This window comes from Cydia splendana, chromosome 22 (genome assembly GCF_910591565.1).
Source record: "Cydia splendana chromosome 22, ilCydSple1.2, whole genome shotgun sequence".
NCBI classification, from domain to species: domain Eukaryota; kingdom Metazoa; phylum Arthropoda; class Insecta; order Lepidoptera; family Tortricidae; genus Cydia; species Cydia splendana.
In genome coordinates this window covers 8,057,254-8,078,209 of record NC_085981.1, presented here as the reverse complement: position 1 = coordinate 8,078,209, position 20,956 = coordinate 8,057,254, and the positions used below count along the sequence as shown (strand labels likewise).

At 37.6% G+C, this 20,956-nt stretch overlaps 1 protein-coding gene across 1 annotated transcript in view; it reads left to right on the top strand.

Annotated features, from left to right (window-relative positions):
* Positions 1 to 10,073: 10,073 nt before the first annotated feature.
* The window catches only part of LOC134801516 (IQ motif and SEC7 domain-containing protein 1), a 266,858-nt gene continuing 255,975 nt past the window's right edge, over positions 10,074 to 20,956 (top strand). The window contains exon 1 of the mRNA XM_063774128.1: positions 10,074 to 10,333. The gene's annotated coding sequence lies outside the window, so the exon portion shown is untranslated. The remainder of the gene's footprint in view (positions 10,334 to 20,956) is intronic.

The window sequence follows — 20,956 nt, the reverse complement described above, 5'->3', positions numbered from 1 at the left end:
CAAAATGTCAGCTCAATCGGAAACCGGGAAGTGGATCAAATTTAACTTGCAAGATTTGATTACAGAACAACGGTCAGGTGAAACTAAATAAAAGGTTGTAAAAATAGTTCCAGTGAAATTCCGCAACATGGCGCGTGATCATATATAAGGAATATATCAGTCAGTGTCAGGCTTATCATACAAAAAAATCATTGATCGGACTAACATCTCCGTCGACCGGACTAGCCAACCCAATCACCTTACTATAATAATTACAAGCTACTCGCTCATTGCATATCAAGGAAACTACCGTTCAATTTTCATACTACATATAACGAAGTACAAGAAGAGGCAAATGAGAACATGACTCGATCTTCCATTACAAACGTTCAATACAAAAAAGACAATATAATATAGAAGTAAGTATAGAGTTACGCCCTTTTAGAACAGCGACCGCGTACAGGAGATGCGGGTGAAAACGGTAATACAATTATAGAAGTAAGTATGGAGTTACGCCCTTTTAGAACGGCGACCGCGTAACCGGTATGCGGGTGAGAAAAGACGGTGTGTTATGTAAAGTAGTATGGAGATACGACGTTGTGGAATGCGGCGAGAGATGCGCACGCGTCTAAGTAGCGATTAATTATAACCAGGCTTGTGTTATCATTGGTTGGAAGCGCGGGTGAGTAGGGTCACATCTAGAGACGCAACGGGTAGTTGTTCGGCCGGATACCGGATGTTCGGCCTGACCATCGCCGGCCGGTGGAACTATACCTACATTTCGGTTTTTCAGGTGCGCATTGTGCAGGTTTTGATCCGTCACGTAGTGAACGTTCGCGCGGACTCATTTCTAGGTTAGAAATGAGTGCTCAGTGCAAGTGAGTGGAATAATTAAATTGTTTCAAAATTTAAACAACGAGTACGATTATGACCGTGACTGTTTCTTAAATCCAATTTGTTTACTCCGAAATCAAGCAAAGTTACTATCCGGTATCCGGCCGGATAGTGGGTCAATGTGGTATCCGGCCATATTTTAAAATAACGGCCGAATAGTAACCGAATATCTGGTGCATCTCTAGTCACATCACACGAAGCCGCCGCTAAAAAACCACTTCCATACAATGGAAGTTACGCTTTTAATTTAAAACGTCATGCTTAAATTACATGAAACTTGGCATAAACATGCGGAATACCATTTACTACGAAACTTTTTTTTTTTCATTTATTTACATACAATATATACACAGGTACTACTAAACCAAATTAATAACTAGCATTGTACCAAGGATGCTGGCGGCATTTCCTCGCTGTATCGCAATGCTGATACGTTGTGCGAGGTAGCCGCCAGCTCTTCGGTCACCAGTTACGTCAACCAGACGCTTCGCGATTTCTGCGAAACTTATGTGCGATATATTGTTAAAGTTAAAGCTACATAATATTTCGCATATAAGTTCCGAGAAAATTTATTAATAATCTAGATCTAGTTAGACTGTCTAGAAACAGCACCCGGCATGAATACACATTTTTTTTCGAAGCAAACGAGCAGACAAATCGCCTGTAGAAAAAAACAAAAAATAAGTAAAGGAAAATGGGAAAACTCTCCTCTTCCGACAAGACTCGAAGTACCTACTCGAACTACGGTAGATGGCTCTGTGGGTCACGCTAAGGTGTAAGTACGTAATAATTTTTAAAAGTAAGTAATGGAATGATTGTACCGGTGTTTTAAAACGACGCAAGATCGAATTTTGCCCAAAACGGTGAATTTTTACAAAAATGTTTAGTTTGGTATTGGAGACGTATCTGCTTGAGAAATAAGTTATAGGTACCTACCTACCTACTTTTCAAATATCCAAAAATTATAATCCAAAAATTTCAAATAACTAAGTATGTCAGGATCGAGGAATGAAATAAAACATAAATACGTATGATATAGCGATATCGCATGCCACCAATAAGACCTATCCAGATTTATTGGCTGGTTGCTATTGCTACTGGACTGGCGGGCGCGAAAGAGCTAATCATTTGTGTATGTATCGTTTTGTATAGAAAACCAGGAAGGAAACTTCATACCGGTATAAAGCCCTGCCTAACTATGTCACCTATGACCAGGATTGAGGAATGAAATAAAACATAAATACGTATGATATAGCGATATCGCATGCTACCAATAAGACCTATCCAGATTTATTGGCTGGTTGCTACTGGACTGGCGGGCGCGAAAGAGCTAATCATTTGTATATGTATCGTTTTGTATACAAAATAAGTATAGGAGGAAGATATCATAGATACATACTCGCAAATAGGGTTGCCAAACGTCAGGATTTTCCCTGACATATCAGGATTTTTAGTCCTTTGTCAGGATTGCTGGGAGACTTTGGCGAATGTCAGGGTTTTTTTACACGACCGCCCAAAAAAAAGAGTGTATTGTTTTTTAAACAACTGTTGAATAATTGGCCACCTTATACTAAAAAATAATTTTATTCACCTGTAAACAGAATTCATTTTTAGTAAGTAGGTACCTATAAAGTGTAAATAGTGTTGCGTGTCGGACTATTGACAATAATTACTTTACATATGTGTGGCGGGTGGTTTGAAATTGTGATGCCTACTGCTTTTTCCCCAAACTTTTTCATAGACTATTCGTCAGGTAGTTACACAAAGCTCTTTTGACATTTCGCTGGGACATTAGTTATCAGCGACCACGACCAATGGAAACTGCGTCAAAACGTCGGACATAAAGGTAACAAAGTGAATTCTCGATAGACCCAGTTTTAAATACGTTTTAATAAATTTAAAACTCCATAAAACTTTCGCCCGCGACTGTACAAGCGTACCCGTAAACGACCAGCGATCCTCGTTTTTGGAAGAAAAAGATATCTGGTAAGAACCCAGCTGCGTTATATTTATGACTCTAGCCTCTCTTTCACACTCGTCACACCTCCATATAGCCGTCCTTGTCGGATAACCTGCCTGTTATTATCTACGAACGCGGTTGCTCCGGGTTTTGTGAGAATTTTATTGGGAAAGTATTTAAAAATATGATTATAAGGATGATTCAATAATGTTTAACTACTTATTTTAATATGGAGGTAATGGTATAGACGTCGGTTGATGACCTTAGGTTAATAAGGTTAGGAAGAGCAAAGAAGAGTCAATAATAATGACGATTAAGAGCCCATCAACGTGCACCCTAGCGCCACTGCTAAATAATCGTGATTATTTAAATTTAACGATAGGTATTTAAAAAAGGGGGCCGCTACTTACTGTATTTTGTATTTAAGTACCTTTTGAGTACCTACATCAAACTAGTTTTTATGTTGCTGGATTCGTCAATCTATGCGTATAAAGTTAAAACGGCCGTTTCTGTTTTGAGTTCATAGATCGACGAATCCAGCAACATAAAAACTAGCTTATGGCTAGCCACCAAAATTGGTGTGGAACGGATGTACTTTTAGCTACCTGTAGCAAAGCGACGAAATCGCGGAGTGAGCCACGCCTGACTGAACTGTCATCCTGTACATGAGAATAACAGCGCCCTCTTGACAATGATCTTGATCATATATGGTCATATATGATCTGGTATTGTACAAAATAGCCTAGAATTAATGGAGTTAGTAACAAATTACTAAACATATTAAGACATTTTTATTACGTCTTTATCTTGGAATTGCGTCATCGTTAAATCTAACCGTATTAAATAAATAACTTCATTAAAATAGAACCATTAAATTTAAAGCAAATAATTACGAAAACAATATAATTCCTAAAAAAAAAAACTGCGGTCACTGAACGCCCCCTGGTGGGAGAAGCATCGCTTTAAAACACAGAACATTAATGAATTAAAATAACACAATACAGAAATATAAGGTAATTTATAATTTCCGTACGTATTAGAGATCCGCATGGTGCCAATTTTCAATTCAATGTTATCATCAATTTTATAAACAATATGAATGTGAATAATTTAGAGTACTTATCCTATGTTCTTTACGAGTACTCAATTGAAGTACCTACCTATAGTACCAGTACCTATCTTAGCACACAGGTACAGCTTGGCAAAAAAGAGTAGAAATTAAAAAGTGGCAACACTGTAGTGCCGTTTTCTTATATAAATTGGTTTGAAAGAGACTTGGTTTTTAATTTTATCGTTTCAGCAGTTCGTGAAGTGGAAATATACTTACAGAGTTATTACTTTCGCATTTATAATATTAAGTAAGGATATAACACTAACTCTCGCGTTTTTTACTCATATGAAATGATTAAAACTGATCTAACGCGATATTATTTCATTATTTTAACCTTATCCGAGTTAAACTAACATTATCCGACGTGACCACAGCTGCTGGTGCAACTCAGCTGAAACGTCGTATAAGGTAATAAAGATAATGAAATTACATAAATCTCGCTAGACCCGTTCTAAACACTGAAGGATACATAGTTGCACACTGCTAATGTTAAGCACCATTAACGGCCACTACCTATGAGCGGTCAAGTTTTTTACCAACGTCTAGTTTTTGTCGAAGTCACCTTAGGTGTGCAGCGCGACACAGACGGACCAAGCTACTAATTATCACGTCAGTCTGATAGAGATAGCTTGTTTTTTCTACCCACTTAATAACATTCTTCACGGTGGAACAGAGGTGGATTGGAGACGTGGTAAAAATTATTTTAACGATTGAAGTTTAACCTATAGGGAAATGGTTTCAAAAAAACCGGGCAAGTGCGAGTCGGACTCGCCCACCGAGGGTTCCGTACTTTTTAGTACCTATTTGCTGTTATAGCGGCAGCAGAAATACATCATCTGTGAAAATTTCAACTGTCTAGGACTCTAGGTTATCGCGGTTCATGAGATACAGCCTGACAGGTGACAGACAGACGGACATACAGACGGGCGGACAGTGGAGTCTTAGTACTTAATAGGGTCCCGTTTTTACCATTTGGGTATGGAATCCTAAAAAGACCAGCCTATAACACCATCATTTTGTTTTTTTTTCTTACGTTACGTACGTAATTTACGTTTAAAATTGAAATTTGATTACCTAATTAACATAAAATCGAAATTCTAACAACTCAAAAATGACGTACAGCTATAAGTACCACTTGAAAGATTAAGGTACAAGTTGGGACCCGGCGAAGTGAGGCGACTGCAGACGACACGTCGCCGCGTCATGACCAGTTTCTATGTATTTCTATGAAATACCATTCGAACTTAGCGACAGAAATCGAAGCCGGCGACACATAGCCAGCTTCACGAAGACGGGCTCGGCAACGCGACGCGGCGACGCGGAGGCTGTAGCTGTCGTCTGCGATCGCGAGGCCGCGACACGTCGCCAGGTTCCAAACCTTGTACATTAAAACATATAAAATAAAATGAAAATGTAACGTTCTCAAGACAACTCCACAGTTCTCACTGTCCTGCTAGCGCCCTCAGCGGTCATCTCGGGCGGAAGTGCACCGAAACCGTTCATTTCCAAGTTTCTAAACGCACCGCTTTTATCCCACCACTTCTTCGAAACTTTATGAGCGAGAGACAAAAAAATATCGTATTTACAGTCACGGTGTTAATGTGTGACAGAAAATATTGAGCAACCTGTATAGATAATATTTTCACAGATATTTTTCCTATTGCTAAAAAAGTTATCAGCAATTTAGAATCAGACCACTTAGGTCAATTAATGGTATTTGAGGCATTAAGGAAAAATACCATGAGAAAACAAATAACTTTTGTACCAGTAACCTCAGACCGCGTGGAAAGAATGAAGCTAAGTTTAGTTCAGGCGCTACCCTTTTTGTCTTCCGATATGAGTCCTAATAGTATGTATAATTCATTCTTTCACACTTTTATGGATCATTATAATGCGATATTCACCTCAAAATCGGTCGTAGTTAGTGGTGCATCAGTTTTTAGTGAGTGGGCTACTGCGGACTTACGTCAAAGAAGACGTGAACTGTATGCCTTATATGAGGAACGGCGGTTTAATCAGAGTGATGAATTTAAAGAACATGTGAAGGAGTATTCGAAGAAGTTTAAAGTAGATTGTCATATAGCTAAGCGAAATTATCTAAGTCAAAAAATAAAAAGTAGTTCCGACATTGTTAAAGCAACCTGGAAAGTTATAAATGTGGAGACTGGTCGCTCGAAACATACAATTAAAGAACTTAAACTAAACATTGATAACAAAATTATAGATTCCAATTTAGAAGTAGCTACAGAATTTGAAAAATTTTTCATCGAGGTACCAGTATCCACAACTAAGGATTTAAATTCATCACCCTCATCTGCTGTTACATTATTAAAACATAACGCTCCAGAGTGTTGTGGAGACCTTCATTTTGAACATGTTTGTACCTCAGATGTAATAAAGGCGTTTAAATCAATTAATGTCAAAAAAACTAATGACCTCTGGGGAGTCTCTGTCCATGCTGTCAAATCCTTAGTAGAAATTGTAGCGCCTGACTTGGTAGTTATATTTAACAACAGTGTTGATTGCGGCGAGTTTCCTGATCTAATGAAACATAGTAAAGTAATTCCTTTATTTAAATCTGGTAGCAGCTCTGACCCCACTAACTTTAGACCGATATCTGTGCTACCAACATTTAGCAAGATTTTTGAAAAATTAGTTCTTTCTCAATTAGTACGACATTTTAACGTTAATAATTTGATGCATAATAAGCAGTTTGGTTTTACACGGGGTCGCTCAACATCCGATGCTGGTGTTGAACTAATTAAGCATATTTTCGATGCCTGGGAGGAGTCACGAGATGCTTTAGGTGTCTTCTGTGATTTATCTAAGGCCTTCGACTGTGTTTGTCATGAAACATTAATCAGGAAACTTCATTATTACGGAGTTAGAGGATCGGCACTGAATTTACTTAAGTCCTACTTAAATGGTAGAATACAAAGGGTCGATGTGAATGGACAGCGATCACCTGGGTCATTGGTCTCTATGGGTGTACCACAGGGGTCAATATTGGGGCCTTTCCTGTTCCTTATCTACATAAATGACTTGCCATTCCTTGTTAAGACCCACCATGATATAGTATTGTTTGCAGACGACACCTCACTTATTTTCAAAGTCAAACGACAGCAACAAGCTTACAATGATGTAAACAATGCTATTTCAAAAGTAGTAAATTGGTTCAATGTTAATAATTTACTGTTAAATGAGAAAAAGACTAAATGTATTAAGTTTGTCACTAGTAGTAACGTAAGGCATGTGCAAACAAGTGTCATTGTGAAGGATGAGGAATTGGAATTAGTTGATAGTACAGTTTTTCTTGGTATAACTTTAGATTCTAAACTCCAGTGGGGTCCCCATATTGCTACTCTTTCGAATAGACTGAGCTCTGCAGCTTTTGCAGTGAGCAAAATCCGTCAGTTAACTGATGTGAAAACAGCTCGATTAGTATATTTTAGTTACTTCCATAGCATTATGGCATATGGTATTTTACTGTGGGGCGGTGCTTCAGAGATAAATACCATTTTTGTTCTGCAGAAGAGGGCTATTCGAGCAATATACAAAATGAACCATAGAGACTCACTTAGAGATAAATTTAAGGAAATTGACATAATGACAGTGCACTGTCAATACATTTATGAGAATATTCTGTATGTACATAAAAATATTGTAAATTTTAGGAAAAATTGTGAAATTCATAATATTAATACTAGAAATAAACATAAGCTCGCAGTGCCCTTCACTCGGCTCCATAAAGTCCATAAAATTAAAAAATCATTCATGGGTAATTGTGTAAGATTTTATAATAAACTTCCAAACCATATTACTGAATTATCTATTAATAAATTTAAGAATTATGGAAAGCGTAAACTTATTTCTAAAGCTTATTATACCACACAAGACTACATGAATGATATTACAACGTGGGATTAATTGTTATTCGAAATGATTATTTATTTATTAGGTATATTTGATTATTGATGAGGAAATGGATATTCCGATGTAATACTATCTACTTCTTTTGTTACTTATGCTTTTTTTTTGACATTTAGATTTTATTCTAGAAATTCTAGACCATAGAGTTATATATTTGACAGAGGGAATGTCACTTAAGACAAACTGTGACACTGCAATGGCGGACGGTTTGAAAGTGTGCGTGTAGACGAGTGATACCATGTTACACAAATTCTCCCCTAATGGTGAAACAATTATTTTCAATATCGTCCTTTTTTTTTCAAATATTAAAATAGGACAGTTTTACGTTAGACAATAAAAAAGTGTGTACCTAACTGATTTTATAGGTCTTGAAAATGCGCATTGTTGCACAATTACTTTGTGCAAATATTATTTTCAATACCTAATGATATTTAACTTGTAACATATCTGGTTAAAACAAAAAATAAATATAAGGTAAATGTACTAGTGCTCGACATGTTAATGCCCAATAGATGACACCTTGCTGTCACCTCTATTGACAATGACTTCAGTTTCAAGATGACATGTACTGGACTGGGACCGCGTCGAGCACCATGAGTATGTTTACCTTACATAACAAATAAACGTTAACTATCAAACATTATTCATGTAAATGTCTTTAATCTCCTTATTATCGGGAAATTACCATACCGACCTAGTTTGAAATGCAAAATCAATAATTTAGCTATTTACCTAAATATCCTAAATGATCTCTTATATACATAATGATTTAATAAGAAGGGCATCAATTACCCTACTTTCGGGAAATTACCCTATTCAACTTACTGGTCACACTCTTGTTTCGCATTTATTAACAATGAAATATGGAGATTTTATGTACTATACCGTGAGAATTGATAAAATTAGCTATGAAAAGTTATTCCGTCAATTTTTTTCTTTCGATCGGTACAATTCTTGCAGGATTTAACTACGCATGCCGGCATATTTTACATTTTTCTTGGACAAATTTACTTCACTGACGTTTCGATCCGTCTGACGGCAAATTGGTGGATGAGGGCATTGAGATAACTGTCAATGTGTGTGTGTCACGCGTAAATACTAGGAAATTGGTGGATGATGGAATCACAGTTTTTGTCTTAGCAAAACTACGTCCGTAGTATTCTAGGTCCATGTTCTAGACTAGTATTTTTTTATACAATCTTTTTAATGTTTGACGATCCTTTTGTGAAATTTTTAGTGTTAAATTTGATATGTATAATAATCCAATTTTATTATGGAATAATATTAACATCCATAAATTGCTCTGATAATTAGATTAAGATTAATTACGATTCATAAGAGCTTGTTGCTAGGCCTACATGAATAAAGTAAATTTTGTTTGTTTGTTTGTTTTGTTTGAGCCTGGATACAAGATTAGTTTTACGGAGTAGGTAAAACAGGTATAAACAAATTCATATAAAAATTTGGATTAGGTATTAGGAATTAGGTAGCCACTAATTTATTTATTTATTCAAGTATTTATGTAGGTAGGTACTATGTACTTACATGTTTAACCCAAATTATATGTTCCGCTTATCATTTCATCGTTAATTTTGAGTTGTCACACTTATTTTACTATAACTTCAGTACATTAAATTTGTTGAATATAATAATAGATCTCAATAGATAGTCCATCAAATTGACACAGATAAAATGACATAACGCAACAGAGTATTTTTGTATTTTTTATACTTTTATACTAGGTATTTAAAAAAAGGTAGAATAACCTTGGAAAGTAAAATTAAAATATAGTGCTCCTATAAAATAAATTTTAATTACAGAGACATCTTACGTATATTGTTGAACCTATAGTAAGATTTATATTTACGCCATCTATCAGTAGGCCTTTTCATTGCAACGAACTTACACGATGTTACTTAGTATGCTTTCAATACAGTACAAAACACACTCGCTAGATGTCACGAATATCAAAGATTACATCTGACAGTTCGAAACGCAACCACTATGGTTGGCTGTCATTACGGTTACGTACGTTTTACACAGATGTCGCTAATTTAATCAGACCATAACAAAAAGTCTCCATTATGTAGGGAGTTTCAGTCTCTAGACGTTCCATTTAATTTGGTCGGATAGTAGGAAAAACAACCTTTGAAGTCAATAACAAACCGTTCCTGTGTCTATGGCATGGGCAGTAGTGGCAGTTGAGTTTGGCATGAGGCAGTCTTGTGTCGCATTGACTTTAAGCGGTTATTATGTTGATCTCCCGTAGTGGATTCGCAGTGAATTTGTGTTTTTAACATAATTGTGACTGAAAATGCTAAAGAATTGTAATGATTAAAGTCTTATTGTAACAGTGAAGTGCAGTTTAGTGATTCTAAGTGACCGTTTTTGTGTTAAACTTGACGGGCGTTATTCTGTGCTATTATTTAAAGAATAGCCGGCTTACTTATCTTGTTGTGGTGAGTGTATGATCGATATTTACTCCCTTTTATGTATTATATCAGTAATTTTAGAAGTATACCGGTGGATTTAACGTGGTGTTGCGGCCCAACGTCGTGGTTGTCGAACAAAAACCGTCTTGAATGAGGAATGGTCATTGCAAATTCAACCACGGCATGGGAATCGTATAAACCGTTCCTATTGTTTTTCCTATTAGATTACTCATTTGTATAAGCGTTGAGTCCCTAGCAATTAACATTGTGTAAAGGATAGGAATGATTTCATAGTGATTTAAGTTAGTCTTTGTTTTTAATTGATTAGTTTATTACTTTTAATTGTTTGCTACAAGGTACAAGGATGTGCTGCTTATAAAATTATAAAGATAAAGATAATTATTACCGTGCTTACAGGCAATTTCATTTCTATCTTTTCATTATTCGCAAGGTTGATGCTAATTCTAAGATGCCACGCATCTTAGAATTGAATTTAAGTTGTTAAATAAATAATGTTAGTCAATAAATAGTCCAGCTATTCAATCATTGTTGGCTGCAAAGGCTTCATAGGTATTTACTGTCGTTTACGTAAAATAAATCACTGATAAAAAATATACTTGCTAACAAAAACACGATCCTATCAATGAACTTGTGTGTTTTCCCTAAGGCTACCTACACCACTTAATATCTATTAATAAATAAAATGATCTAGACCTTAACTGGCTTAATTTCTGGCCGGGAAAAAATAGATTGATATATGATATTCGCTGGCCTTTGCTTTTATGCCAGTGAAATCAAAATTTAGTTTGTTTTTTATTCAATACATATCCAGTAATTCACATTCTGCAGACTGAGTAATGAATTTTAAATGGACTGATGGGATTTTCAATACAAATTGAATTTAATATATTTTGTTATATCTATGATTTTTCGTTAGGATTATGTGCGAATCAAAACTAGGTTCATATAGATTTCAACTTTAAACTACCTACTTCCAGGTATGAAAACATAAGAAAGTATTAGCTTAAAACGTGAATTTACCGTTACATACATACATTTTATTATAAAACAGAATATAATTATGGCACATGTAGTAAATTGACAACACATTCTCATCAAATTAATATAGAAATCTAAAAACTTTAGTACACAACTTTCAAATATAGTTTGAACTTTAGAGATTGTGTGAATGTAATTTTTTAAATACTATTCCAAAACCAGAATGAAAACATTAACTTAATATTATGTAAATAGATACATAATAATATAGTAGTTAATAAGTATAAGAACTTAAACAAATGTACCCTGAAACAACTTTCTACCCGCTCACATTTTGTCACAAAAATATCATCACTTAATCTCAAAAATGACAAGTACAGTCAGCCTGACATTTATTTTTCTCGTCACCCGTGTCTGTCATGTTTATTTTAACACTTCACCACCCTCGGTTAGAGTAAGACATGGATGACTAATATCCATGGGGAAGGGAAGAATTATTATGATTACGGGGTTTTTTTTTGTATGACTGGATAAACATAGTATCGGTAAATGGGGATTTCCTTAAAGAAACAGAAAGTGTTATTTTGATTAGTGGGGTTCATGTTGATACTGACTTAGAGATAAGATTTATTGTGATGATAACAAAAAAATTGTAGACTAAACAAGTTTTCATATTGTAGTTGTTGGTTGCACGTGTCACATGAGAGTTGCTTATCCTTAAAAAACCGGACAAGTGCAAGTCGGACTCGCCTACTGAGCGTTTCGTACTTTTTAGGGTTCCGTAACTCAAAAGGAAAAAACGGAACCCTTATAGGATCACTCGTGCGTCTGTCTGTCCGTCTGTCACAGCCTATTTGCCCCAAAACTACTGGACCAATTAAGTTGAAATTTGGTACCCATATGGAAGTCTGTGACCCAAAGACGGACATGTAATAAAAACAAATGAATTTTAAGCATAGGGGGCTATTTTAGGGGGAATATGAGAAAATTTAAAAAAACAAAGTTTTGCAAACCATATCGTGTTACATATTAAATGAAAGGGCTTATTTTGAGGATCTCAAATATATTTTTTTAATAATTTTATATGAAACAGTTTAGAAGTTATTTAAGAAAATAGGCAAAAAATGACCTCCCCCCCTTATCTCCGATACTACCGGGTCTAAAATTAAAAAAAAAATACACATAATAAATAGTTCTTTACCTCTAGATGACAGGAAAACCTATTAGAAATCTAGAGTCAAGCGTGAGTCGGACTTAAGAAAAAAAAAACGCGGTTGGGCTGTTTTGGGGACACAGCCGTAATAGTTTACGTGAAACTCGGTGTGGACAGCTTTTGCGAAGGCCGAAGGCCGAGCTACGCGTAGGGCCGAAGGCCCAAGCATCCCTCAGAGGCTTTTTAAAACGCACGGCCGAAGGCCGAGTTGCGGGAGGTTAGTGCTCAAACACAGAACAATTATAGTTTAATTGTCTGAATGCGAAGGTCGAAGGCCCTGTAGGCCCGGAGCCTCCGACATGTGCACGCTTCCTTGAAAGGAGATTGTCGATTTTGTTCTATCTTTTGTAAAGCGATTGGGTCCGATACCTATAGATTACTGGAAAAACGTATAAGTCTGCAACTAAGCGTGAGCCGGACTTGAGAATATAATTGTGGATAAGCTCTATCAGGGCCACAACCGCAATTGTTTATGTGAAACGTGGTGCGGAGAGCTTGTGCGAAGGTCGATGGCCAAGCTCTGCGTTGGGCCGAAGGCCTGAAGCATCCGAGAGAGGTGCGCCTCCACGCAAGGTCGAAGGATGAGCTTTAGGAGGTTAGTGCTCAAACAGAACAAATAATTGGTTTAAGTACGAGTAGCTAAATGAGAAGGCTGAACTGCCGTATATCAGAGGGTCTACCGCGAACATCGAATTTCGCAAATTGCGGGGATTTCTCTTTTATTCCAATGAAACCGTAATTAGAGTGACAGAGAGAAATGCCAGCAATTTGCGAACTTCGATTTCCGCGGTTATAGCCCTGTTATTTTGAAATAACAGAGATACGCCTAACAATGAAAAAAAAAATGCTTGACATAATACTAAAAAAAAAAAATATTGGGTAAGTAACTAACTATCCTAAGATAGCCAGCCGTGTGTGGAAAAATTGAATGAATGTACTTAAGAACTTCGCTTTGCTCGCTCGTTCGAAAATGTGTGCAGTACGGAACCCTTGGGACGCGAATTCGACTCGCACTTGACCGGTTTTTAGTAGGTATTTCTTGTTATAGCGGCAACAGAAATACATCATCTGTGAAAATTTCAACTGTCTATCACGGTTCATGAGATACAGCCTGGTGACAGACAGACAGACGGACGAACAAACAGACACACGGACAGTGGAGTCTTAGTAATAGGGTTCAGTTTTTACCCGTTGGGTTTGGAATCCTAAAAAAATCGTGATTTTTTTTCCCAAAACGGATTTTTTTGCCGAAACCGAAGGTTCATTTTTGCTTTAGATTCGAAATTCGACCGAAACATGATTTTTATACCGAAACATACCAAAACCGAAACTTCGACCATGAAACAGAAACCTGCCGAAACCGAAACTTGTTTTCCCGTACTTACCTATAACTACGGAGGGTACTTAGGACGAAAACTAGAGCATGGACGGAAACTAGCGCAATGACGCTATACAAAACATGTAATGTAATGTAATGTAATTTATTTATTTGCTAGAATCATGGTTACATAGATGTTAGATAGAAATATAAGTCCAGCACAATTCTGCCGACTTACGGCGTGCAAATTTTACTATACATACTTAATTACTAACATGCATTTACTCTACATATATTTACATTTCACAGATTAATTATTGCTTAATAACAATGTCAATATTTATAAATAGTTCATTACCAAAATGAGAATAATTACATTAACGGATGTCCTACAGAATACTTGCATTAATTAAATTATAATTAGATAAACCATTTTACATAGAATTACATTTGCAGCCCTTTATTGCGCATAATTATTAAATCTACAGTTGGTTTCTTTTAAGAATTCCTTGACTGAGTAAAAGCACTGCTCTTTCAACCATAAATTAAGTTTTTTGCAAAAATTGTTATAATCCATGTCCGTTATTTGTTTTGGTACCTATTCGGAAGGCGTTACGGCAAATACACTAATACCAAGGTTAAATTGTGTCAAGGTGTCAGTAAATAAATAAAACTGAAGGCCTACTGCGAGTCAATTCGTTCGGTTATCCATCTATTTGCTTTTTCCTCGAATACGACAAGAATGATAGAGAGGCAGATAATGAAATTACGATTTTCGCGATAGGACTTACCTACGTAGTGATTAGACCCAGGATATTAACCTTCAGCTAAATGATGACGTCATATCCCCCATTACTATTCAAATTAGGCTAATGAATCCGCACCGCACGAATGGTGGTGGGTATCTGGGTATTCAGAGAGCGTAATTTTCATAAAAACCTCAAATTAAGATAATACGTCATTGTTAAATACCTCAAATCGCCATTATCCGTTTTGACCCCTTCATGGTCCCTTTGTTAGGGTTCCGTACCCGAAGGGTACAAACGGGATCCTATTACTAAGACTCCACTGTCCGTCTGTCTGTCACCAGGCTGTATCACATGAACCGTGATAGCTAGTGACAGTTGAAATTTTCACAAATGATGTATTTCTGTTGCCGCTATAACAACAAATACTAAAAAGTACGGAACCCTCGGTGGGCGAGTCCGACTCGCACTAGTCCGGTTTTTTAGCATTAGAAAAAAGGTAAACAATCTTGACGTGTCTTTTTATTGAAAAACACTTTTGAAAAAAAAAAGTCACGGCAAATATGTAACAATTATGAATCATAGATATACGATTATTTACATTCTTTTGTTACTACGTGTTGCCTTCGGCTCCGCGCACGCCTCCCAAAGGTCCGGAACACCATTGTTCCATAAAATATCAACAAGTTTATTTCGCCGTCCGGTCGTACCTAGGTATAGGCATAAGATGGAAGTATCCTCCGTTTTCGAAAGTCGATTAAACACATAATACGTTGGAAGATGAATTCGGCGAAAACTAGACGCACGCACCGTACGAATTTCTGAAGTCCTAACGTAAAGTTTTTTCAAAATTAATTGTACCTATAATTGATACCGATTAAGCTATTACAGAAACAAACCGTATTATATCCACTAAATAACATTCTTACCATTCCCTTCACGTGCAGGGCAACGCCCCGCCGTTTTTTTTTCAACGCGGTCTTCTTACAGACGTTAGATTTAAAAGACTAGCCCGTTTAAAATTAACGCGGACATACGCCTGTCTGGCTTTTTGAGCATCCAACTTATTCCCGACGTGTCGGAGCGAAGCGAGGATTGTTCGAATGTATTGGCTGTGTGCTGTGTACCTACGCGACTATCGGCCCGATTCGAACTTTAAGATACCTACGTCAAATATTACGGCTAGGTAGGGTGGTCTAAGACTGCGCGATTAGATTCAAAGTGAAGTTCGTGGCTAACTTCAGTGTTGTTTTGAAGTGTAATGGCACCTGTTATTGCTCCAGTACGGCTACCATCAGTTTCTCACTGACATAAAGGCTTGGCCACATACAGAGCGCGACGCAGCGCCGCGTCCACGCCGCGCGACCGCGGCACATGCTAACAGGTTACCGACGTCAAACAGACTGCGTCCCGCCGGTATCACGCCCCGCTTCTGTCGCGCCCCGCGCCGCGCGGCCCATTGCGTCCGCGCGGCGCGTGCGCAGCGCTGCGCCGAGCGAACGCGGCGGCCCGCCGCGTCGCGCAAGGTCACGTCAGTAGGATCGGACGTAGGCAGCGAGCGGTGCGCCGCGTTCCCGCGCGGCCGCGCCGCGTTCACGCGCGCCTTGAGGGCGTGTTGAGAGCGTGAGGCCGGCGCGATCGGCGCGCGCCCTGTTTGACCAGGCTTCGCGTCGGCATCACGCGGCGCGGACGCGGCGCTGCGTCGCGCTCTGTGTGTGGCCAAGCCTTAAACGCCGTCGAGAACGTAATTTACTTTCTATACATCCCGTTTGCACTAATATGCGAGTGCGAGCGGGATGTATAGAAAGTAAATTACGTTCTCGACGGCGTTTACGTCAGTGACAAACTGATGGTAACCGTACAGGAATTAATTTAGTTTACTGTGAAAATACGACACTCTAGGTGAGTTTGAAGTTTTTATCACATGTTGATCTTATTTTTCTTCAATTTAAATGTATCGTCACTAAATAGTTTTAAGTAAATTAAAAGATAAGATCTTGAATTTGCATCGCGTATGCGATTGCGCGTTTGAATGGGAGTCGCTAGTTCACGTCATTTTGCATAGGTGGCGTTACCAGTATGCTTTAGTGAAAATGAAGGAATGTGTAAGAATGCGCATGGTACAACCGTGTAAAAATGCGCGCGCAGTCTTGCACATCCATTTCCACATGAATGTGAAAAATTGCTCAGAAATAACCCAGGAAGAACTATAACTGTATTCCAAATGTATAAAACCTTCACACCAGCTTGTCTCAAAGCAGCAAACCCCGCAGGTGATGCTGAAAGTTTTAAAACTACAGGAATATCGCCTTATAATCCTGAGGTATTCACTGAAGTTGATTTCTTGGCTAATTCTGTAACCGATATTATAGAACGATATATCGAGGCTAATTTTGCTGAAGGCAAAGAGACACATCAAGCGCAATCTACAAGCCAAGATATGTTGTTGTAAATCATGTCGACCCTCTAGGATATGCCCGTGATGTGGCGAGATCTATAAAGATCCTATTACTGAAGACTGGATCGCGTGCATTGCTTGTAATGAATGGTGGCATAAACAATGTACACGGGTGCCGCCGCCGCCTTTGCTTGTGACTTATGTAAATAATTAAAGCCTTTTTGGGTATCGCGCATTCTTACCCTACCTAATATACCAAGATTGGTTGATCTCATCTACAAATAGTGTTTAAAATCATGTTGTCTTGTTATTCGGGAAGAAAATAACAAAAGTTGATTTTATTTATACCGTTTGTTTTTATTTTATCACGTCTCAAACCTTAAGTGCGCAGTCTTAGACCACCCTACCCTAGTGACGCTGCCATAGGGCACCGACTCGCTGCCGCTTAGGCTGAATCACCAGAGTCATTCGAGCTCCCAGTGCTATTATGCCTCAACTTTGCCTCCCCCTCGTATTCTCTTCTTCCTAGCCCTTGCTGCAGGATCTGCTGGCTGGAGCTACCCCAAGTATCAGTATCAGTAGTCAAATATTATACGTCTATTAGACACGATATGGGTTAGATATGTCAGTGTCAAAAGTGACGTTCATCCAAAAACATTATGAACAATAAAAAAACATTTTTTCGAGAACAACTTATTATGCTCTATGGCACGACCGAGATTTAACCCACGATTTTAGATCGCCATACATCATCATCATATTCCTCGCATTGTCCCGGCTTTTGCCACGGGTCATAGGAGCTTGGGGTCCGCTTGGCAACTGATCCCGCGAATAGGCGTAGGCTCTTACGAAAGCGACTGCCATCTGACCTTCCACACCTTAGACAGCCACACACACGAAAGATTAATTGAATTGTCACAAACTGCTTGAGGCAAATACTTGGCAAGCTGTATTAACCGTCCGAAGGAATCGTAAATGCGGTGAAACAATGCTATCTCCACATCTGGGGCGGTTGAGTCAGTGTGACGTCACTGGACAGCAGATATGGTGGTATGGAGATTTGTGAGAAATAATTACTTTGCCCGCTTTTTATTCCACATTTACGAGTATGATATACATATGAGAATACGGTATGCTGGGTGGTAAGCGAGATTTAGCTATTTACGCTTGTAACTTCATAGATCTAATATGATACATATATATTTGGTATAAGGATGAGGATATAATGTCAGCTACGGCTTAAGGGAAAAATGCATATCACTTTATCGTCCTTCAAATCCTAAACAGATTATAATTCTGATATGAATTTATATACCCGTTTAACGACCTCTTATATCACCAACAGGTGTATTATAGTCGCGCTTATGATTTTAATAACGACAGGATGACACATGGTTTAAGCGTGTGATAGACGTGATAGTACAAGTGCTCTCTGTTATCTTTGGCGAAATGTTAATGTGTGAATAAAATAAATCAAAACATACATGCCTGCTATAATTGCTTCGCCTAGGAAACTTCTGTGTTATGCTTTACTCCAACAAAAAATGACTATTAAAAAAAACCGGCCAAGTGCGAATCGTACTCGCACACGAAAGGTTCCGTACCATTACGCAAAAAACGGCAAAAAATTATGTTTGTTGAATGAGAGCCCCACTTAAATATTTATTTTATTCTGTTTTTAGTATTTGTCCGTCCGTCCGTCTGTCACCAGGCTGTATCTCACGAACCGTGATATGTAGACAGTTGAAATTTTCACAGATGATGTATTTTTGTTGCCGCTATAACAACAAATACTAAAAACAGAATAAAATTAAGATTTAAGTGGGGCTCCCATACAACAAACGTGATTTTTGACCGAAGTTAAGCAACGTCGGGCGGGGTCAGTACTTACCTGGATGGGTGACCGTTTTTTTTTGCCGTTTTTTGCATTATGGTATGGAACCCTTCGTGCGCGAGTCCAACTCGCACTTGCCCGGTTTTTACCCTTTGGGTACAGAACCCTAAAAAAAGGAAGGTAAGAAAAACGCCGATTAAATAGATTAGGTTAATTAAATCTTAACGGGGTTGTCACACACTATAAACGCTACCCACACTTTGCCAATTTTCCTAAAATAACCGCCATGGAACTACGTCATTTGTGTGAAATCTGTGTCAGTATCGATTGGTGATATCATACGAAGGAAATCAAGTTCTTTAAAAGACTTGTTTGTTCTCGCGCCGAGTCTTTAATACAACCTAGTTCTTTATCTATCTTCCGGGAGCCGTAGAGAAATTTGCTAGAGAACTGAATGTACCGACCATAGTCTAATAAAACATGGTCTTCCATTCCCAGAGTGACACGGGCCTACGTCACAACAACATGGCCGCTATATATAGCGCTATCGCATATTATCATATAGCGCTGTCGCATGTTGACGTAGGCCCGTGTCAGTTAGGTGACCTAGAAAAGACGGGAATGGAGTACCAGGCGGACTATATTATTATACCATGGTACCGACGTATATATGTATATCTCGTGTCGTATCGTAGATGTATGTCACCAATCGCGACTAATTTACATTGCGATTGGATCATTTACTGGGACATAGCTGCGCTTAAAGCTGTGTGTCTGCCTTGATAATCTTCACATATCTTTGACTACACACGGCCGAAGCGAAACTTAAAAAAATACGTTTTTGATAAGTGCTTTTAATGTAGATTCTGTAAACTTATTTTCGCACATTCCTGGAACATATGTGTTGTTTTATTAGTGTTTTATCTGCAACATCCGGTCCCATGGGCAGACACCAAAACATTTTGCGTCATGCAATTTTTTTGCTCAATCGAAGAATCGAGACAATTTTAATGATTTGATTACAGACAACGGTGGTATTAATTACTGAGTGTTATGTGCTAAGGACGGACATGATGAGACTATGAAACTTCTTTTGGCTACGGAACCCTAAAAAAGAGATGTCGGTGTGCATAAGTTTTGCATATTTGCAGTGTCAAGCATGTATCTCCAATTCCAAAGTTTGAAAGGTCTACTTACACAACATCATTAAACATCTGACCAATTAGCAGTCAAAGCAGTTTTCGCGTTTTAAAAACGATTTCGCTCATATTTTAGCGAAAACTCGTCGATTTCAGAATCATTTACCCCGTGACTTTAAAGTTCCTGACATTAACGGCTGCTAAATGCCTCGTTTTGCGTAATTAGGTTGTAAATCACTTGACATGGTTCAAAACGAGGACGTCGGTACGGAATGTTATGTTCGTTAAAAACTGCGACTACGAGCACTCGTTATGAGTTCAAGCTTTGAAAAAATCTGTAAATATGTTCGTTTCAATTTTGCATTAACCAGAGCTGTCTGGTAATGAAATTATATTATAGATGTAATAGGGCAAACATTCGGTAACTCAGTTCAAAAAAGACTGGGTCGCTATTGGTATACTTACCAGGTAAAAACCACAGGTAAAACCAGGTATGTTCATCATTATGAACTATAAACTAAGCAGCGAGAAATCTCGTTAATGGAGCAGCTATGTGATGACCTGACATTCTACTTCGAATTAAAAAAATATGACTAGAAATGCATTTTATGACATGTCAGAATATAATAATTATGATTTAATCGTAACTTAATTTAATATATTTTTTATTTATTTGAATTGTATTGATTATTTTTATTTTGTTTTATTTTATTTAAATTGATGAATATTATTTTAATGAATTGTAATTTAATTGAAATTTACCTAATTAATTAATAACCCTTTTAACATGTAAAGCTAGTAATTTTAAATAAATGAATATAAATAAATAAATGAATATAAATGAATAAATGAATATGGAATATGACTGATAGCGATAAATGAGTGTCATCAAGAACACAGAAAGGTTGACCAATAAGTTGATATATCGGTATCCAATGCCAATAACAGCAATATTCTTTACTGATCATTGGTAACCCTCATGTCTATACAATATAGTTGGACG